The 21,143-nt window shown below is 47.7% G+C and overlaps 1 long non-coding RNA gene across 2 annotated transcripts; it reads right to left on the reverse strand.

Annotated features, from left to right (window-relative positions):
- Positions 1-1,700: 1,700 nt before the first annotated feature.
- On the reverse strand, positions 1,701-19,745 carry LOC101904731 (uncharacterized). 2 transcript variants are annotated; one of them, XR_001501254.3, is made up of 3 exons: positions 19,600-19,745; positions 5,200-13,705; positions 1,701-2,795 (listed from the first exon to the last, which is right to left on the reverse strand). It is a non-coding gene; the product is annotated as an uncharacterized lncRNA (long non-coding RNA). The 2 variants fall into 2 exon arrangements; XR_009496258.1 differs by having other exon boundaries at positions 5,200-12,828; positions 13,139-19,745.
- Between the last annotated feature and the right edge of the window lie 1,398 nt (positions 19,746-21,143).

A 21,143-nucleotide genomic window follows, 5' to 3' on the forward strand; every position in this document is an offset into this window, starting at 1 on the left:
TTAATTGGCAATATTACCTCCATCTCCCCACTAGACGTTTGTGATAGTGAACTATCAGTTGTATGATTTCTAATATTTTAGCATTCAGTTACTTTAGTATTGAACCCTTTTGTTTTACACTAGCTGGCTTTCTTGGTGGCTCAGCTGGTAAAGAATCTGCCTGCAGTGCAGGAGACCTAGGTTCGATCCCTGGGTTGGGAAGATCCCCTGGAGATGGGAATGGCAATCCACTCCAGTATTCTTGCCTGGGGAATCCCATGGGCAGAGGTGCCTGGCAGCCTACAGTCCATGGGGTCACAAAGAGTCAGACACTACTGAGTGACTAACACACTCTGTGTAAGCAGAGGTGAGAAGGAGGGGATGGGGCCTTGCCCAGGGACACCTGGGGCTTCAGTGATCTTAGGATGTGGCCTGGTGGAGCTCAGGTCTGAGTCAGGAACTGGTGTCTGCTGAGATCTGAGTAGACAGGGTGAGCAAAGTCGCAGAGAGTTCCTGGAAGCCTGGCCTGCTGGTTTGCCAGGCTGAGTTGGGTGGGGGTGGACGGCGGGGGGCTGTATTTAATGAGAGACCTTGAATGCCAAGCGATCTGGTGCCACTGTGGTTTGCAACTGGCCAAGGGGGACTGGGGAGGCCCCATCTCCTAAGCCTGGGAGGTGAAAGTGTTCATCGCTCAGTCGTGTCTGACTCCTCTCGCCTTGGTGGACTGTAGTCCACCAGGCCCCTGTGTTCATGGGATTCTCCAGGCAGGAATACTGGAGTGGGTTGCCATTCCCTTCTCCAGGGGATTTTCCCAATCCAGGGATCCAACCCAGGTCTCCTGCATCACAGGCAGATTGTTTACATCTGAGCCACCAGGGAAGCCCCTCCTAAGCCTTATGAAAGCAAACTTTCATAAAAACTCATTTGTTCAGAAAGCCTCTGCACTCACCTCCTTCCCTCCCTGCCTGTATCCTTCCTTCCTGTTAAATGGAGCCTATTCCAAAGCTGCTCTCTGCTTTTCCAAAGGGAGGGCAAGGACAGCTCTCAGAAGAGGAAATATTAACCCTTGGGCTGTGATGTCTGTTCTGCAGCCAGGGCCGCCCAGCCTGGTTTACTTGACTGCTCCAAGGGTGGCCTCAGCCAGTTCCCTTCTTGGCCAGGTCACTGTGCCCCTGGCCAGCCCTGCTGGGGACAGAAAACATTCTTTTCTACCCAGTTATGCTTTTGGCTTAATTGACTCTTTAGCAAAGAGCCTCCAATGTTTCTTCCTGATTTTTCTCATTCCCATGTATAAAGGGAAGGCCATGCTGGTGAAGTGGTGAGGTGATGGGTACCAATAACCCTGTGATCCCCAACATTTCAGCTCCCACTTCCTCATCCCTTCTCCCTGAGCAGTGCTTTTCAAACTTCTCTGTTTAAATAAATAACCGGGGCTCATGTTGAAACACAGATTCTGCTCCTGTGGGTCTGCGTGGCACCTGAGATTCTGCATTTCTAACCAGCTCCCAGGCTGTGCTGACGCTGTGCATCTGAGGACCATGCTTTGAGCCGCCAGGTTCTGATCAGCGGTTCTGAAGGTATGGTCCCGGGACTGGCAGCATCAGTGTAACCAGGGAGCTGTTTAGACAGGCAAATCTCAGACCCCACTCCAGATGTGCCAAAGCAGAGACTCTGGGGCGGGACCCAGCGGTCTGTTCTACTAAACCCTCCAGGGAGTTCTGACGCACACGCTCACGGCTGAAGTCTCTGGTCTGTGGTTCTTAGCTCAACCTGCACATCCGGATCACGGGGAGAGTGCTGAATGCCCAAGATCCTGATTAAATTGCTTTGAATGAGGGTCGGGCATTTGAAACAGTTGTCTAAAAGCCTTTTTATTTGAAATAACTTTAGGTTTACAGTAGAGTTGTAAAGATAGTACTCAGAAGGTCCCCATGTAGTCTTCACCTAGCTCTTGCTAATGTTAATACGTTACATAACCACAGTACCTTTATTAACACTCCGCATTAACCTTAGCACAATACCATCAACTGAACTATTCTGATCTCGCTCAAGTCCTCTCCATGTCCCAGGATCCAGTCTAGGATGAAGTTTACATTCAGTAGTCACATCTCCTTAGTCCCTGCTCTGGGATACTTCCTTAAATGTCCCATGTTTTTCACAACCATGACACTTTGGAAGAGCAGTGGTTGGATAATTTTTTAAATTAATTAATTTATTTTAATTGGAGGCTAATTACTTTACAATATTGTATTGGTTCCCGCCATGCATTGACATGAATCACCCACAGGTGTACATGTGTCCCCCATCCTGAACCCCCCTCCAACCTCCCTCCCCATCCCATCCCTCAGGGTCATCCCAGTGCACCAGCCCTGAGCACCCTGTCTCATGCATCGAACCTGGACTGGTGATCTATTTCATACATGGTAATATGCATGATTCAATGCTATTTTCTCAAATCATCCCACCCTCTCCTTCTCCTGCAGAGTCCAAAAGTCTGTTCTTTATATCTGTGTCTCTTTGGCTGTCTCGCATATAGGGTCATCGTTACCATCTTTCTAAATTCCATATATACGCGTTAACATACTGTGTTGGTGTTTTTCTTTCTGACTTGTAGATTGTCAAGTTTAGCTGGACATTTTCTTGTGATGAGAATGTGGTTATGGGTTTGAGGAAGAAAATCACAAAGGAGGAGCGCCCCCTCATCATGCCACATCTGGAAAACATCACATCATCAGGGGAGATGTGCTGACTTTTTTCTTTAAACCTCTGCGGCCAGGGCAGGGAGACTGCATTAGGCTGTACCTTCCAGGTGTCTTCTGGAGAAAGAAAAAGATTGTAACTTATGAAAGTCTTCACAGGTGGGTGTTAGCCAGAGCCTCTTTAAGACTAAGGAGGGGGAGTCCTGACTGTTTCCAAATTAAAAGGCTCCCAGGAACCCGCCCCGCCCCCCCCCCCCCCCCCCCCCCCCCGCCAAATATGCAGATACACCAACACAAGGTAAGAGAAATGGCTGGGTACTTTGAATTTTACCACATGGTAGCTCTGTAAGCGGACACACAAATGTAGTGACAAATGGATGTAACATCAGAAACAGGACACCGAGCCCCTCCCTGGAAAGACAGGCCTGGCCCTAGTGATTTCGTTTCAAGTGCGTTTGCAGTTCTAGAAATGGAAGTCACTATGGTAGGTTGGCAAGAAGCCCTCTGGTCAGTCACCACTGAGTGGTGTCCTCTGCATCAGCCTGGCCTGGCAGCCACCTCCCAGTGCCCTGTGGGGAAGACAAGAGTCTCTCGAAGGGTAGTGGCCGACTGTGTCAAGTCCGCAACTGACTGCCCGAGCCACGAACGATGGAAGCGATGGTGACCTTCTCTTGGTGAGTAATGACAGACAGGGAAGGCTGGAGAGTGGCGTGCCAGCAGCGTGGCTTGCCTCCCTCCAAGGTAACACTGGGTGGGACGTGAAGTCCTTCCGGGCTGATGAATTGGGTCAGGGGCTCCGGCTATGCCCTGCCCGCTCAGGGTTTCCAGGTCTGTGTGTAGGTGGTGGATCTCCTTCCTGGTCCCTGGGTGCTAGCTCCCTTTCATGCCAAATATAAGTATATTCACATCAGAGTATCTACAAACATCTGTTGACAGTGGCTGCTGCCATCACAGAGGTTATGCCCTCCAGCTCAAGAGCCTGGACTCTGCAGCTGGCCTGAGTTCAGATTCTGTTCTGTGGGATCTTGGACAAGTAACACAACTTTTCTGGGCTTCAGTTCCTAGATTTGAATAGTGGGGATAATAATACATACCTCCTAGGGGTCATTGAGAGGATGAAGTTAGGTAATATATTCAGTGTACTGGCAGAAGTGCTTAGGGAAGAGAAGCCATATTAAGTGCTCAATAAATGTCATTTGTTTTTATGATCAGCCCCAGTGGCAGACCCTGTTCTCTACCCCTTTTCTCAACCTTGCCCTCTACTTGAGAGGCTGAAAGAGCGAGGTCTTGGTTTCCCAGCTTCTGCAGCACGTGACATGGCCAGTGAAGAGGAATCTTTTGGAGGGATTTTGGGAAATTTTTTTCTTTAGATATTGATAAGGGTATAGTTTGTTAGTATTGCCCCTTTCTTTTCATTCCAGCAGGGGAGACTGGTGTGTGGTTTTGATGTCTGGAACTTTAGCAGCAATTCTGTGGTCTTGAGATGGTAAGCAGAACGTGATGTTTTATTTGGGCATGTAGTCTCCTCTGCTGGATGCTGGGTAGTGCCCCTTTCAGGCACATGGCGATCTTATGAAGGCTAGGGACCACTCTTATCCCCTTTATACAGGTAAGTAAACGGAGGCACAGAAGGTTTAGGTTGCTTGCTGGAGGCACACAAGCAGTGACCGATATAACCAGGCTTTGAGCTGAGGTAATCTGTAGCCAGAGCTTGGGTTCTCAGCTCCTGCCTTTCCATTCTTCTCTGCTGAAGTGGCTGCATCCATCGAGCCTGCTAGAGGTTGGGCCCATCCTGCCTTCCTGCAGCCTCCTCAGTCTGGAGCTAGTGAGCTTCTGCATAGGTGGGCTTCCGTGCTTTCTGCAATGGGTGCAGCTGGGCAGTGGCACCCCAGGAGGAGTCATTTCTCTGCAGAGGATGGGCCTGTGTGGCCCAGAGCTCACTCAGCCAGTGAGGTGTCGCAGCAGGCCTCTTAGGCAACTCTGGGTTCTGGGATGAACCCCTTTCTAGGGAAATCCCTTGAAGGGCAGTTGACATTGATGGAGTTCAATTTTGCCCTGGAGTAAGTAGAAATATGGGCTTCCCAGGTCGCTCAGTGGTAAAGAACCTGCATGCCCATGCAGGAGATGTGGGTTCAATCCCTAGGTTGGGAAGGTCCCCTGGAGGAAGGCATGGCAACTCACTCCAGTATTCTTGCCCAGAGAATCTCATGGACAGAGGAGCCTGGTGGGCTTCAGTCCATGGAGTCGCAAAGAGTAGGATACAACTTAGCAACTAAGCACACTCACACAAACAAGTAGGAACATTGAGGAAGTTCTGCCTTTGTCACTTCTTCCTCTCCCCCTCCCTCACCCCCAGGTGTGCAGGGAAGAGTGATAAGACTGCCAGGGAATTGAGGAAAGAACCCGTAAACATTCTGGATGTTATGAGTTTGTTATAAAGGAATTCTGACTTATAACAGTTTATGTTCATAATAATCAGATGGCACGATGTATCCAGAGTAGGATCTGGTCTCTTTCATACCTTTGTCCTGGACCATATTCTCCGGACAGGGGCAAGTGTTGCCTCCACTGGGCCGGGCAGCTGGAGGTCAGGCCCATCATCCTAATTCTGTTATCACTGGGCAGGTTGCTTTGGTCTCTGAGCCTCTGCTTCCCCTGCTGTGAAATGGGGTGGTTTTCCACAGGTTACCCTTCTTGGAGAGCTGCGATGGATGTGAATAGAGAGTGCCAGTGAAAGTGATGGGAAAAGCAACACTAAGAAACGAACAAATAACACAGAGTGTAAGTGAACAGTTAACAGTTTATCCAGCATTCCTTGCAGCTTTAACAGAACTCCCTTCTCCTACAGTGACACCCATTTCTGCAAGCATGCAATCTAGAATCTCCCATAAGCCTTGGGAGTAGACAGATGGCCATCTCTCTGGCCACAGACATTAGTTCCAGTATGGATTCATGACTCCAAGAGCATTCCTGTGACTTTCAGCTAATACTATGAAGTATGACTATCTCTCTACAGGTTGCTAAGCTCCAGTGACTATCTTGTGTGTCTCTCTTTTGAACTTCAGGCTTCCCTGACAGCTCAGTTGGTAAAGAATCCGCCTGCAATGCAGTAGATGCTGGTTCGATTCCTGGGTCAGGAAGATCCGCTGGAGAAGGGATAGGCTACCCACTACAGTATTCTTGGGCTTCTCTGGTGGCTCAGCTGGTAAAGGATCTGCCTACAATGTCGTAGACCTGGGTTCGATCCCTGGGGTTGGGAAGATCCCCTGGAGAAGGGAAAGGCTACATACTCCAGTATTCTGGCCTGGAGAATTCCATGGACTGTCCATGGGGTCACAAAGAGTCAGACACAACTGAGCGACTTACACTTTTGAATTCCTGGATCTTGCTATTCCTACAGGCCAGGTCCACCCTTGGCTTTTCATGACATGAGACAATACATCTGCCTCCCCCTTTTTTGTATGTTACTTGAAGTTGAGTATCTTGAAATTGAGTAACCAAAAGCACCCTCATCGTTGCAGCTATTATCTTTAAGGGCCCTGGACCCATGATTGGAAGGTGTGGAGAGCCCAGAGGAAGTCTGGAGGAGAACAATAGAGATGTCTATAGGGATAGAAAATAAAGAGATGATTATAGACTGGACACTGTCCAGAGAGCTGAGTAAGAGAAAACAGTTAAATTACAGTAAGGTCTTCTTGTTCCTGCTGTTGTTGAGACAATGAGAGTAAGGGCTTCTGATTGGTTGCTTTATATGTCATTTTCTGGTCAAAACCAACACAAAGGCCATGCCATTCTGGCTGGATGGATACACTTTCTGTAATTGTCATGGCTATTTTCTGATGATCCATAGGGTATTTAGAAACTGGCTATTTGGCTGAAATAGGCTTAATTTCCCTTATCGATTCTGCTAGTTGCTGCCCACACAGGTTACCCCCCCAGAGAGCTGGCAGGAGCTCTCTCTTTAATCACAGTATTAGCTTGAAAGAGACATCCTGGGAGTATTTAAGATAAGGACAGTCTCGTGGAGGTGTTTCCCATTGGCCTGAGAGCTGAGCTGGCCAGTTCACAGAGCCCGTGTCTAACCAGGGACACATCTGGGGACTGGGACTGTGTGTGTAGAGGCTTTTCTGCTTTTCTCTCTTCTGCTATTCCTGTATCACACCCTGGTTGAGTGAGGTGAACACGCACGTGAGGGTTGTCACCTCTCTCTGCCTGTCTGGGTGGTGAGATTCCTGAACAGGCTGAGCTTGACATTTTATAGAATAACCAAGTTCACCTCATCTCTATGGTCTTGCTCTGGGTGTTCTCTGCCTCTCTCAACTCTTCCTTATATTCAAAGCAAAGTCCTTTGCTTTCTATCTTCATGACATCTCTCAAGTCCTGCCTTCTGCAGGGAGCTTCCTGAGACGGCTGCCCTAGTTGAGTTGCCTTCTCCTCCTCCCAGTTCTCCTGAGGCTGCTCCCGCCATCTGCATTCAACTGTCCACCTGCCCTGTGCAGCCCTTGGAGGGCAAGGAGCGCTTCTTTGTCTCTTGCATGCTCTTTGACATCAGGACACATGGTTGGCCTTTCATTGGTCACCATGTGGCCACTTACACATGCCTCAATTCATGTATGTCACATGCATTCCTTCGACACCCTTTTATTGGGAAGGGGAGTGGAGAGATAAAATGAATCAGACATGCTGCCTGCCTTTAAGGAACTAGGATGTCTTTCACAAGAGCACCTGACTTTAAGGAGGATGTACTTGCTGGTGGGGGCAGGGGTGAGCCCAAAGTCTATGGTCTGGAAGGAGAGAAAAAGATTTCAGCAATTCTTGGGGCAGCTCCGCCTGGAAGCAAAATTTGATGAGACCATCTCTGTGTTTCTCTTTGGGGCCAGTATGTCCCCAAATTTCATGTTTACCGAAGGGTCTGCACTCACTGCCTTAGTGGATAATGCCACTGGCAGTCACCCAGGCCTAAGAGCCAGGAGTCAGTCTTTGAAGTCAGGCTATTGACCTTCTTAGAAATGCCCCATAAACTCTACCTTCCTGTATGTCTTTTATCCACCAGCTCTTCTCTCGCTTGCTACCACCAGCATCCTGGTTCAGATCTTATCTCCTCGTTAGTCTCCTTTACTCCCTTCATGTCCCACTAAACTGGCTACTGCTCAATATACCTAAAACCAACTGGCCCATAGTCACATGACCAAAAACCTGTTTGCCCGAAGATCAGTTCTCCCAAAGACAAGTTTACCTCAAATTAAGTATTTCTGAATGTTTTCAGAGTCACTTAACCTTCCTATTATTTCTTGCTTCCCCCCTCACTTTAAATATTTAAAAAACCAATTCATGCACAGGTATTTGACTTAATTTTATATTTCTCATGAGTATTTTTTTAACAGGCAGTTTTAAATAATTGTTTTGTATTCCTAAAGCTATCTTTTCCTAGAATACCTACTTTCATTAACTTTAAAAAATAACCAATATTTAGCCATTTTTTCCCTAAAGACATTTTCCTTCAAATATAGCTGTCCTAGCGAAAAAAAAAATCCAAGACATTAATTACAATCAATCGCTATGCACTGTGTTACCTTGATCTCATAACTAAAGTGAAAGTGAAAGTTGCTCAGTCGTGTCCGACCTCTTTGCTAATTCTCCAGCCCGAAATACTGGAGTGGGTAGCCTTTCCCTTCTCCAGGGGATCTTCCCAACCCAGGGATCAAACCCAAGTCTCCTGCATTGCAGGCGGATTCTTTACCAGCTGAGCCACCAGGTAAGCCTAAGAATACTGGAGTGGGTAGCCTATCCCTTCTCCAGCAGATCTTCCTGACCCAGGAATTGAACCGGGGTCTCCTGCATTGCAGGTGGATTCTTTGCCAGCTGAGCTCCTACGGAAGCCCAATGAGGTTCCATCAATTTCAGAGGGAAATGTTGAATATTAATGTTGAGTTTTGTGTGGTGTATACTATTTTATGAATTAGAGACTTTGGAAAAGGATGATTCTTTTTTAAAAATAATTTTATTTATTGTTTATTGGCTATGCTGAGTCTGTGCTGCTGCACGGGCTTTCCTCCAGTTGTGGTGCATAGGCTTCTTACTGCAGTGGCTTCTCTTATTGTGAAGCATGGGCTCTTGGGCTCGCAGGCTTCAGTAATTGTGGCACGTGGGTCAGTCGCCGTGGTTCCCAGGCTCTAAAGCACAGGCTCAACAGTTGTGGCCCACGGGCTTAGTTGCTTCACAGCACGTGGGATCTTCCTTGACAAGGGATCGAATCATGTCTCCCACACTGGCAGGTGGATTCTTTACCACTGAGCCACGAGGGAAGTCCAAGGATGATTCTTACATGCAATGTGGCAGGTTTGCTACATCTCCCTATTGTCAATGACTAGTGCATAGAGTATGCTCAGCTCACAGGTCCTGAGGGAATGAGTGAGGTTCTGAGACGCGAGTCTAGTACTACCGCTTGTGGCAAAGCCATTTATCTCATGATCGAGCTGTGTCAACCATCAGGAAGAAGACATTTGCCTCAGATTTGAGACAGAGAAACCAGTGGTATGAACTAGGCTGTCGCTGGCAAAACCCGTGAGCTTTTGACCTAAGAAATAGATTGGGTTTGTCTAGGGTTCTAAGACAGACATAACAAACACCTGGACCCTACCTCGGCCAATGCAAACTCCACAAATGGATCCTTGTGTCCGCTCAGGTTGAACTGGGATATGGCTCCAGAACCTTTCTTAACACCATCAATGGCTCCTGACTGAGCAGCGTTGGTATGTAATGCCCAGTTGCTATTTTGGGCCTAGAAGTAGGATCCTTTCTTTCCCTGGCATAGTTTCAGGGCTTCATAAATGAAGACAGGAGGACCATCAGGTTAACTTCAGAATGACAGGATGGTCCTAGCTTTCTGGGGTGGGGAGGAGACATCCTGGGCTCATTTGGGCAGATTAATTTCAAGGTGTTTATATGTCCCTAGCTTGGAGGACTTTATTCAACACTGAATGATTATTTTCTTTTGCAGGGACTTTGATCTCCTGGGGGGCGTGGGGAGAGATTCTAAATCTGTGCATGGGAACCAAAGGTGTTCCAGCCAAGAGCCTGACCTCCTTCCACAGTGTTCAGCCTGGAAGCTGCAGTGTGGAGCTAGCAGGGATCCCAGCTTCCTGGGAGACTGAATGACCAATGGATGCTGACCAGCTAGTCACTTAGGGCAAATCTCCCCAACTCTTTTGTTTTCTTACTTGCAAGTTAAGGAGACTGAGTGGCTCTCCAGGGACATGCTACTATCCCTAGGCACTTTCTGGAAATGTGTAGGGACATTTTTGGTTATAATGACTAGGAAAAAGCAGAGACATTACTTTGCCAACAAAGGTCCATCTAGTCAAGCCTATGGTTTTTCCAGTGGTCAGGTATGGATGTGAAAGTTGAACTATAAGGAAAGCTGAGCACAGAAGAATTGATGCTTTTGAACTGTGGTGTTGGAAAAGACTCTTGAGAGTCCCTTGGACTGCAAGGAGATCCAACCAGTCCATCCTAAAGAAAATCAGTCCTGAATGTTGATTGGACTGATGTTGAAGCTGAAACTCCAATACTTTGACCACCTGATGTGAAGAGCTGACTCATTTGAAAAGACCCTGTTGCTGAGAAAGGTTGAAGGTGGGAGGAGAAGGGGACAACAGAGGATGAGATGGTTGGATGGCATCACCGACTCAATGGACATGAGTTTGAGTAAACTCTGGGAGTTGGTGATGGACAAGGAGGCCTGGCGTGCTGCAATTCATGGGGTCGCAAAGAGTCAGACACGACTGAGTGACTGAACTGAGCTGAATTGAAGGGGATTGCTACGGCACCAATTGGGTGGGGTCAAGGACGCTAGACATCTTCCTGTGGGTAGGGCAGCTTTACCTACCAAAGAATTGTCCTGTGACCAGAGTTCCACAGGAACTCTGTGTCCTAATATGTCCCAATATTCCACAGGCTATTCATGCAGACTGAACCGAATCTACAGCCTAACTGTTTTACATATAAAGGCAACCCCCCCCTTTTTTTTTCATGGTATTGGTGGTGGTGGTTTAGTCTCTAAATCATGTCTGACTCTTGCGACCCCATGGACTGTAGTCCCCCAGGCTCCTCTGTCCATGGGATTCTCCAGGCAAGAATACTGGAGTGGGTTGCTGTTTCCTTCTCCAGGGGACATCCGCGACCCAGGGATTGAACCTCCTGCATTACAGGTGGATTCTTTACCACTGAGCCACCGGGGAAGGCTTTTCAAACCCTGTTGAGTTTTCCAGGAGTGCCATTACCATGAGAATTGAGGGATGGTTGTTTTTCTTGAGGTCTCTGTTTTGGGAAAGCACATAACTGATGGCAATGCAGAGCCTGCATTTGAGTATATCTGCATCAATCAGACTTTTGAAAAGTATGGAAGTGGATTAATTTTATATCTACGTAGATAGATCATCATTTCTATGGATTTTGTTTCAGAATGGTCAGCGGCATTACAAAATATTTGTTGTAAAAAAGGGTGCATTAGGTCTGACTGGGCTAAAATAAGCATTGGTCTAAAGGTCCCCCAAAGAGGCCTTTTAGCTGTAGCATCCTCTGAGCACGATGGTTGAGAGGAGCCTCACTTGAAATGAATAATGGGAAACATGCAGCGGAAGGGATGACTCAAGGCAAGGATTAACGCCCTCAAATTCAGTGGACTCTGCTGCCGGGAGTGCCCGCTGCTGCGTGGCCCCGGCACTGGGGTGAAGTCCTTGCTTTTGGACTCTGTGTTCAGATGGAATTCAGGATCAGAATGTCCTAGTTAGGCAGACAGGTGGATCTTTTTATTTTTCATAAGGGACCCAGGTTCATGGGCACCTATTGTACCTGTGTGGAAGCTTACCTGCTCGCCTTCCATCCATAGCCCTTCCTCATGCCCCATTCCCATGATGTAATTTTAGGAGAATTAAACTTGAACAGCCCCAAATTATATAATTAATTACATTCAGCTTCAATTACAGTCACTAATTGATCCAAGCCTGCTAGCACAACACTTTCATTATTCAGCACACAATTATTGAGCGCCTACTTTGTGCTAGGAATAAAGTAGGAAATGGTCAATTTCTCCTGAGAAGCAGGGGTCTAGAAGGGAGGTTAGGACTTAAAACAAGCCTCCTGGGGATACTGAGTAGTGGCTAAGGCTTTGCTGGGAAAGTGGCAAGTGGGTACGTTCCACTGGCCTTCTAGTTCACTTTTGAATGTTTGTATGCTAAAATCTCACTCGGGCTGCTCTGGGATCAGGCAGGCTGGTTTTGGCACCGGATGTCACATGTCGTACTCTCGGTCTCTGCGGTTTTCTTTTGACTGTTGAATCATAGTTAGTTGCATCACTTCACTGGTCTCCCCAGTCCTAACTCTGTCTCTCTCTGTAACAGAAGGCCTTGCGACTCAAAGTTGAATCTGTATTCTTGTGAAATGCAGACTCTGATTCAGCGGGTCTGGTGGGGCCTGAGACCCTGCAGGTGCAACAAGCCCCCCTGGTGATGCTGATACCTCCAGTCTAGGGCCCATACATGGAGTCACCAGGTGCTGGGATCACCAGATCACCCTCCTTTCAGGTGCTGTCATTTTTGAAAGAAGCCAAAGCAAAGTTCTGAAACCCCTCACTGCAGTCAGGAGCCTCCAGAGCAGGACAATTACTGTCAAATTGCACCCAGGTTGCTTCCTCCTTTTCCACTGTGTGTGTTTTTTAATATTATTAAGGATTATAATTGTACAGTATCAAGAAGTATAGAACAAAATACAGTTATTGGAGGACAGTTGCTCTACAGTATTGTGTTGGCCTCTGCCACACATCCACACGCATCAGCCACAGGTATACACGTGGCCCTTCCCTTCTGAACCCCCGTCCCATCTCCCACCCCATCCCACCTTTCTAGATTGTCACAGAGCACTGGGTTGAGCTCCCTGTTTTACACAGCACGTTCTCATTTCTGCTGTTTTTTTTTTTTTCTTTGTGGGGCAGGGCATGTGCTTATTGTTCCTGGTAGTGGTTGTATTAAGTAGCTCACCAGGTGAGTTCAGAGGTGGTAACAGAGGTGACATGTCCCAGAAGTTGTTTAGGCATTTGTGAAGTGACTTATTCACTAAATACTTCCTGTCCACATTGGAGGAGCTGGATTTTCTAGAAAAAGGAGAGACAGAGGAAAAATAAAGATATCCCTTGGAGTGGAAGAGGCAGGCATACAAACAAGCACATGGTCTTATGATGTGATCAGTACCCCACGTGGAACAACTTGTATGGGGCTCTGTTCCAGGGGACCCTGGGGACCAGCTGTGCCCTGGCCTCAGGGTGATTGTATGTCTGCTTCACCCTGGATGTGGGCAGCCTTGTCCACTTGGGAACCTGAGTTGGAGGGCCCTCTGGGAACTAGCAGGGTGAATGGAAAGCGCCCCACTCCCCGAGTGCTTCACGTCCATCTCCTTCTACTCACCTCTGCGTTTCTCTGTGTCCTCCACCCCTCCTTGGCTTCCAGCAGTGCCCAGTCTAACTCCTGGGCAATCAGAGGAGAAAGGGGTGTTGGCTGTTGGCTGTTTCCCAGAAAGGAAGAGCTGTAGTGGTGTCTATTGTCACCGCAGCAGGTCTGATGTTGTCTCATCAGCCTGAGAACCCTGAGCCCTGGGACCCCCTTCTCCTCCTGGCTCAGCCTCTGCCAGCACCACCCCCCGCCTACTTGGGCTCCCCAAACAGCGCTCTAGATCCACGTTCTGTGCCTCTCACAAGGAGGCTGCAGTCAGGAAGGCCACGGGATTTCCCCACTTCAGGCTCGAACCCATTAAGCCAGGAGGGAAGGTTTTATTGTAGTCATTTCTTTCCTTCCTGAGGGTTTCCACAGGGCCACCAAAGCATCCAGAGGGGCCTACTTGCCCGCTGATGCTGTCTGGCTATGCAGCATCCACTGGGCTGGACCAAGGGGCTGGACCGATGCTCCTCAGCCAGTTTAAGTCACTGCTTACCTTTCTTTGGCCTTCCCTGGTGGCTCAGCTGGTAAAGAATCCACCTGCAATGCGGGAGACCTGGGTTTGATCCCTGGGTTGGGAAGATCTCCTAGAGAAGAGAATGGCTACCCACTCCAGTATTCTGGCCTGGAGATGTCCATGGACTATTCCATGGGGTTGCAAAGAGTCGGACACAACCGAGCGACTTTCACTTTACCCTTCCTGGAGACATTTATCTTTTGAACCTCAAACACCATGTTTGGCAGAATGATGACCCTCATCCCTCTCTGCTCCACCCGGCTCTGGGCAACTTTGTCAGGACTTCTGGGTGTAGCAATCCCCAGACCGCTGTGCTGGATCACAGGGAAGCCCTGAGACCATAAAACTAGAGACACCATGTGACCGCTTCTTTTCCGCCTCTTTTCTGGGGTCTTGCCTCCAGTTCAGAGGCAGCTCTACCTAGTAAATGCTCACAGGTGTCCTCTGACCAACCTCCACCACCCATCTCCTCTGGAATCCTGAGGCCTAAATCAGGAGCAAGGAACAGGACGTAGGGTCCTTCTCTGGGACCCAGTGCGGTCTCAGCTCTCATCAGTTTCCCCTGTCTCCCTTCTCACCAGCTCAGGAAAAACAAATTGTTGTCCTTGGGGTTGGATTGGGGGAGGTGGTGGAGGGTGCAGGGAGAGGAGAGAATCTTTCTTCTTTGTCTTATTGTATTCTCCCAAATCCTTTGCTGTGGTCTACTCCATTCCCTAAAGGAAAATCCAAATAGCTGGCTTTTTGACTCAAAAGCCCCCTAAAGGCTCCCGTCCCCTTGCCATTTTGCAGCCTTGAATCTTCCCTGGCAGAAAACAGAGAATCCCGGTCGCTGTCTGACCGTGGGGGTGGGGAAAAGGGAGGTGAACGGGGTCGGGGGAACCCCATCACTGAAGAGTGCAGAGTCTTAATCTGCCTCCGTACACTGAGTCTTCCCTTTGGTGAAGAATGCGTCGGGAGATCCTTCTGATCTCTGAGTCCTCTTCTGGCTTGCAGGCCTGCCCCGCTGCCCAAGGATGCCTCTCCCCTCCCTTTGGCCCTTTTTCTCCCTGAGAAGTTCTGCCTGCAGCCTTTTCTGAGCTCAGTGGAGCTCACAGCAGAGCCTGGTGGTGGTAAAGCAGAAATATGAAAGATCACTCACTGGGAACTTTGTTTTCCTTTTTTTTAACTTTCAGTGATTTTGAAGTTAAGGCATCCTCTGTCTTCTAGCTATGCCGAGGGTGTGTTTACTGGGTAGCTAAGTTTTCTTCTTGTTCTCTACTGTCTCTAGAGGAAACCTAGGGAGACACACATGAGGGTCTACCAGTGTCTCAGTAAAACAGAGGGGAGAGGAGTCCTTTGGAAGGTGGGTGGCGACGGAGGTAAGAAGCAAAGAGGACCACTGATGATCCCACAGGGTAGTTGTGGGTCAACAAGAGTTTGTTCGGCGTGGATTTGTCAGACAGAACTGGTTAATTCTGGTGCTGTTTTCTACCAGCTGTGTGAGTCCTTGGGCCAGTCATTTACCTTTTTATTCCTCTGTATATTCCTCTATAACATTAACATAATAAAGATACCAACTTCTTACCTCTTAGTGTTATGAGGATTGGAATGGAAGAGGCTTGGGGCATCGTGTGAAAGTGAAAGTCACTCAGCCATGTCCGACTCTTTGCAACCCCATGGATAGTCCATGGGGTTCTCCAGGCCAGAATACTGGGGTGGCTTGGGGCATACTAGGCACTTAATAACATTACCTATTATTATTACTGGGCTTCCCTGGTGGCTCAGATGGTAAAAAATCTGCCTGCAATTCAGGAGACCTGGGTTTGATCCTTGGGTTGGGAAGATCCCCTGGAGAAGGGCATGGCAACCCACTCCACTGTTCTTGCCTGGTGAATCTCCATGGACAGAGGAGCCTGGTGGACTACAGTCCATGGGGGTTGCAAAGAGTTTGACACGACTGAACGACTAAGCACTCATTATTATTACTACTACTGCTACTAATTTTATTGTTCATTCACTGTCTCAAAGAAACTCATCCTTGTCAAGCATAAGCTCTGATAAGAGTGGTTTAAGGAGACTTACATTTCAACATGAAGCATTTCCCCTTTAATTCTCTTAGGAAGCAGCAGTAACAAATTTCCTGTTTTGGTTTCTGATCCTGATTAAGTTCTTGGTCCATTGCCTTGCATAAGTAAGTAGATACTCAGTAAATACTTGTAGATTGAATGATACTCCATACCAACAATTATAACACAAAAATAATGGGACCATGTTTTAAATCACTCTATCTTTTTCTTTCTCTCTCTCTCTCAAATGCACTCAGGCACACCCCATTTTAAAACAGAATTCAACAAGGCTTTAAGCAGACATAGACTGAATGTTAGTTTTCTGTTGGTGTATAACAATATCACAGACTTAGTCGCTTCCAGCAGCACACAGCGTTCTCTCATTTCTGTAGGTTAGAAGTCCCACAGCTTAGCTGGGTCCTCTGCAAGGTTGTGATCAAGGCTGAACACTGAGTCAGCCTGGCTGTGTTCTTTCCTAAGGCTTGAGTCTCTCTTCCAGGTTCCTTGAGGTTGTTGGCAAAAGTCAAGTCCTTGTGGTTGTAGGATCGAGGCCCTCACTTCTTGCAGACTGCCCTCTCCACAGGCAGTTCACAAGAAGGCTTTACTTCTTCAGGGCCAGCAAGAGAGTGTCTCTCTAGCCTCAGGAAGAACCTAGTCCTGCTTTTAAGGGCTCATCTGATTAAGCCAGGCCCACCCAGGATAAGCTCCATTTTGGTTTCCTCCAACTCAAGGATGCTGTGAAATCCTTCCACCTTTTCCAAGTAATATGCCCCCAAACCACATAGTGGCATCTCATCGTAATCAGTCTCACCCACATTTAAAGGGAGGGGTTTATACACAGTGTATGGGGTGGTGTGTGGGCATTGGAGGGGTAGGAATATTGGGGGCCCTCTTAGAATTCAGTCTCACAGGATGTCTCTTTCAGCCCAGAAGATATCATGATAAGTAGAAACTCCAAAATGTGTTTCTACATTCCAGTTGATATAAACTCAAAGAAGGTGGGGACCTTGCTGACGGCCAATCCTGCCTAAGGCACCATAAAGTCAATGATGATGATGGTCTCTATACGCCGGGTGCTCTCCGTGACTTTAACATCCCTTCTTCTCATTGTCACGACTAGTGCATTTTACAGAGGAGGCTGGGATATGAACTGGGGCATTCCGACTCTGGGGCCTGCTCTGACTCCCGTCCTAAACTGAATTTAGAAAAATATGCCCTGGCAAACAAGCGCATGATAAATGATTTACAATGGCGAGCGCGATGGCGAATTTGATGCCGGTGCTTGTGTTCCTTCTCTCTGTCTCTGTCTCCCGCTCTCTCCCGGCTTCCCTCCCTCCCACTCCCTGACATTAAATGCTTGGTTACTCAAGGCCACGGTTACAGGATGTTAAGTAAACAATCCCCCCTCCCCACGCTTTGTTTATTTTTCTAGACAAGAAAATGGAACAGAACATTAGGGAAGGAGGCTTTGCGGCATTTCAGAGCGGCTGACTGCTCTGGGCAGAGGCTGTGGGGCTGCCTGGCTGGGCCCCCTCTGCCAATCGTGGCTGGGGGACCAACCCTCTGTGCTGCTCTAACCACAGGCAGCTCCAAGGGCTCCAGGAGGCCCCCGCTCGGGCACGCATGTCTAGAATATTTACTCGCAGAAGGGTCTGTGAGGACTAGGAGGTCAGCCAGGTGGGCTCAGTAAGGGAGTAAGGTGCTCAGTAAGGGAGGAAGGTGCCCCCCTCCCCCTTCCATGCCACTGTCTCCCTGCAAACCAAAGCTCAGCTTTTGACCTCCCCCAGCCTCTCCTGATCCCACTCGAGAGGCCTTTCCTGCTTTCTGCTTTTGGGGAAGGATAACCATAGCACTGTGTCTGCTCCCCAAATGTTGTAAAGTCCCAGCTCCATCACCTTAGCCTTGAGAGTACCAGTTCTGAGTCCAGGGACCAAGGAATTTACACACTTCCACGTGGTATTTGCATATTAATCCAGTAGAAATCTATTTTTTTGCTTCCATCAAGAAATACTAGCTCTCCTATTTTTTTTCTAGAAATGTGCAGCTGCATCTTTTTTTTCCTTCCTGAGTATATAGAAGAAATAGGCAGTACTTTTCCACTCAGAAAGTCATCCCACAAGGTTTAGATAGAACTGAACATCCTCCCTGCCTCCTGTCCCCATAAACTTAGGAGTGGGAACACAACTCGGGCCTCCCTAATCAGATCATCTCATTACTCTGGCTGCAGCCACTGGATGAGAAATGGTTGGATGGGCTGTGCTGGACCAGAGTGCTCCCTGAGACTTTTCTATTCCTAATTTCTGGGGTGAGAGCTCTTCTTGTGAGGCTCAGCTGGACTCCAGCTGCTGGCAGCTCTTCTTACCCTGGAAAAGCACTAGAGAAGGCTTGCATGAGAAATGGAACTACAGATAGAGCACAGTGACATTGATTGAGCTCCTGGATCCCACTATACCTGAAGCCTACCTACTGCTGCACTTTGCGGTTAAATATACACATCAGAAAATCTGCTCCCCACACATTTCTTTTTTTCTTAAGTTCGGATCATCTGGGATTCTGTCCCTTGTGACTAGGGAATCCTTATATAAGAACCAACATCCTGGAAATTTCTACCATGTGCCAGGGACTGTGCAATGCATTGTAAGTATTTACATTATCTGTTTTAATCTTCTGTTTAAGGACCTGGCATAGCAGGCCTGATTACCCCAGTCATGCAACCAGAAGAGGGAGGCTCAGAATAGGTTAAGTACATTGCTCATGAGCAAGGGATAGAGCAGAAATCTGTGCTTTCTTTCCAGAACTTTTCTAATGCTTACCATCCTTGCTGTTCCTTGGGCTCGTGTCAGCTGATAGCATTGTTTCACTACTCCCTGGCCTTACGTCTGGCCCAAACCATCTAAATCTAAGATCCCTGGTGGCAGGGACTGCATCCTGTTTGCTGGCCCCACTCTCATCACCACTACACAGGCCCATGGCCTCGGGTGAGGCAGTTCATAAATCTTAAACAAACCCTTGCTGAACTCATGACATGCCCATGGCACTTCGCAAAAGGCTTGTCATAACCCGATTCATGGGCAAGGAGCCATGGGCAGAGAGTACAAGCATATCTGATGAACTAAGCATGCTTTTCACAAGCACTGCCACCAGTTCTCCCCAGGAGCTGACCCTGATGAGTCTCCATCTTTCATTCATTATCCATCCATTCTTATATTCGACACATATTTTCTGAACACTTATTTTATACCAAACATGTTGTAAGACTCAGGATACTAAGTGAATAAGACATGGCTCCTGCCCTCAAGGATCTTATTTATAATCGCCTTTTAATTACCCAGCAGCAAATTTCCCCAATCATTGGCAATTTGCTGTTTGAATTGTTGAGCTCCTCTCTGTGCATCACTGGGGCTCAAGCCTTGCCCAGCCCCGCCATCCTGCTCTTTGTCAACTACCATGGCCCCACTTCCACCAACAGGGCTGTCACAGTGTACAACTACAGGGGACACCATTCACGCAGACACACGGCATTCTCGGAAACAGGAGCAACGCACAGCCTGTACCGCTGTACACGGCAGCTTTGATGACTCAAATTGGACCCATTAATGATAGCCCTTCCCATTCACAATCACATTTCTGGAGCACTTTATAGTTTACAGGAAATTTCACCTCCATGGTGTCAGTTGAACCAAGAAATTCTGTTTTGGTTTCCATGAAACATCCTCTCTCCTCTGCCCTTCACCCGTGGGGTTCTCTGTTGGTTGTGTGAGCTCCCCCCGTAGCCCCCTCTCAGATGGTGACAGTCTTGCTGAACTGTGACAATTACCGAGCACCGAGTTACATTATCAGCCCCAGGCTTTCTTCCACCCCACAGCACCTACCTGGAATTAGCAGTGGCCGTGGCTTGGCCGAGGTGAATGTGCTGGTGATTACGAGCGTACTTCTTGTTTGTCTTTTCAGCCCTGAAATCCTGTCAGTGAGGAGAAGCGATAATAACATGTTATTAAGTTCTTTCTGGGTAATGTAATTCAGGAGTCAGGAGGCAGTTTGGTCATTTATGTCTTTGGAAAGCTTAGAGAATTTTCAGCATCATTATCCCCCATTTTAAAGAGCCAGGCCCTAATATATAAATATAGATCTGGCCACTCCTGGGGGTATATATAGATACACATATACCCTTAGATGTTCACATGTGAATGTGTATATGGACATGTACACTTAAGCACAGGAAGTGGACAGGTATGTGGCGAAGTCAACACAAACTTCCAGTTACTTACAGATCTGTGTATGATCCTCCTTTTTAGGATCATGGCTTCTATTGTCCAGGTTTTCAGGAATTAAGTTTTATTCCTAGCCTCTGCCTTGACACGTTGTGGACTTTCTGTTTTTGCTCCTCATTATGATAATGAAAGGAAGAAGAACTCTGTAAACACACACCTCTCGGGTGTGCAGTCCCAACGTAGAGAGACTGTTTCAGTTGTCCGGTCCTTTTCTTCATGCCCCTTTCCAAGCTGCAGGCCCTAGTTACCTTCTTAGAGCTTTGGGTTCCATCAGAAGAAGTCTGTCTCAGCTTCAGTTCAGTCGCTCAGTCATGTCGGACTCTTTGCAACCCCATGGACTGCAGCATGCCAGGCCTCCCTGTCCATCACCCACTCCTGGAGTTTACTCAAACCCATGTCCATTGAGTCGGTGATGCCATCCAATTATCTCATCCTCTGTCGTCCCCTTCTCCTCCTGCCTTCAATCTTTCCCAGCATCAGGGTCTTTTCAAATGAGTCAGTTCTTAACATCAGGTGGCCAAAGTATTGGAGTTTCAGCTTCAACATCAGTCCTTTCAATGAATATTCAGGACCGATTTCCTTTAGGATGGACTAGTTGGGTCTCTTTGCAGTCCAAGGGACTCTCAAGAGTCTTCTCCAAAACCAGAGTTCAAAGCATCAATTCTTTGGTGCTCAGCTCTCTTTATAGTTCAACTCTCACATCCATACATGACTTCTGGAAAAACCATAGCTTTGACTAAACCGACCTTTTTTGGTAAAGTAATGTCTCTGCTTTTGAATATGCTGTCTAGGTTGGTCACAACTTTTCTTCCCAAGGAGCAAGTGTCTTTTAATTTCCTGGCTGCATTCACCATCTGCAGTGATTTTGGAGCCCCCCCAAAATAAAGTCTGCCACTGTTTCCACTGTTTCTCCATCTATTTGCCATGAAGTGATGGGACCAGATACCATGATCTTAGTTTTCTGAATGTTGAGCTTTAAGCCAACTTTTTCACTTCCTTTTTCACTTTCATCAAGAGGCTCTTTAGTTCTTCACTTTCTGACATAAGGGTGGTGTCATCTGCATATCTGAAGTTATTGATATTTCTCCTGGCAGTCTTGATTCCAGCTTGTGCTTCCTCCAGCTTGTGCTTCATCAGCGTATCTG

Source organism: Bos taurus, chromosome 10 (genome assembly GCF_002263795.3).
Source record: "Bos taurus isolate L1 Dominette 01449 registration number 42190680 breed Hereford chromosome 10, ARS-UCD2.0, whole genome shotgun sequence".
Lineage (NCBI taxonomy): Eukaryota > Metazoa > Chordata > Mammalia > Artiodactyla > Bovidae > Bos > Bos taurus.